Below are 440 nucleotides of genomic sequence, written 5' to 3' on the forward strand. Positions count from 1 at the left end.
AGTGGTGTGTGTTGTGGGGGTGTCTGTGTATGGGGGTGTGGGTGGGCGGATGTGTGTATGAGTAGTTTGTGTAGATGCATTGGGGTGGTGTGTGTGGGTGGATATGTGTGTTAGTGGGTGGGTGTAGACGCATGCGGGTGGTGTGTGCGTGTAGATGGGTGGGTGGGTCTGTATGTGTGGGTGTGGACGTGTGTATGGGGTGGATGTGTGTGTGAATGGGGTGGGTATGTGGATGAATGGGGTGGTGTGTGTAGGTAGGTAGGTATGGGGAGGTATGTGTATGGGTCCCTGGGGAGTATTTGTGGGTGTGAATGTGTGTGCGTGGGTGGGTGTATGTGGGAGTATATGTGTGTGGATGCATTGGGGTGGTGTGAGTGTTGGTGGGTGGGTTTGATGGGTGGGTGCGGATGTGTGTGTGTGGGTGGCTGCATGGGTGGAGG

Source organism: Gavialis gangeticus, unplaced genomic scaffold (genome assembly GCF_001723915.1).
Source record: "Gavialis gangeticus isolate Ggan-Ray unplaced genomic scaffold, GavGan_comp1, whole genome shotgun sequence".
Taxonomy (NCBI): Eukaryota; Metazoa; Chordata; order Crocodylia; family Gavialidae; genus Gavialis; species Gavialis gangeticus.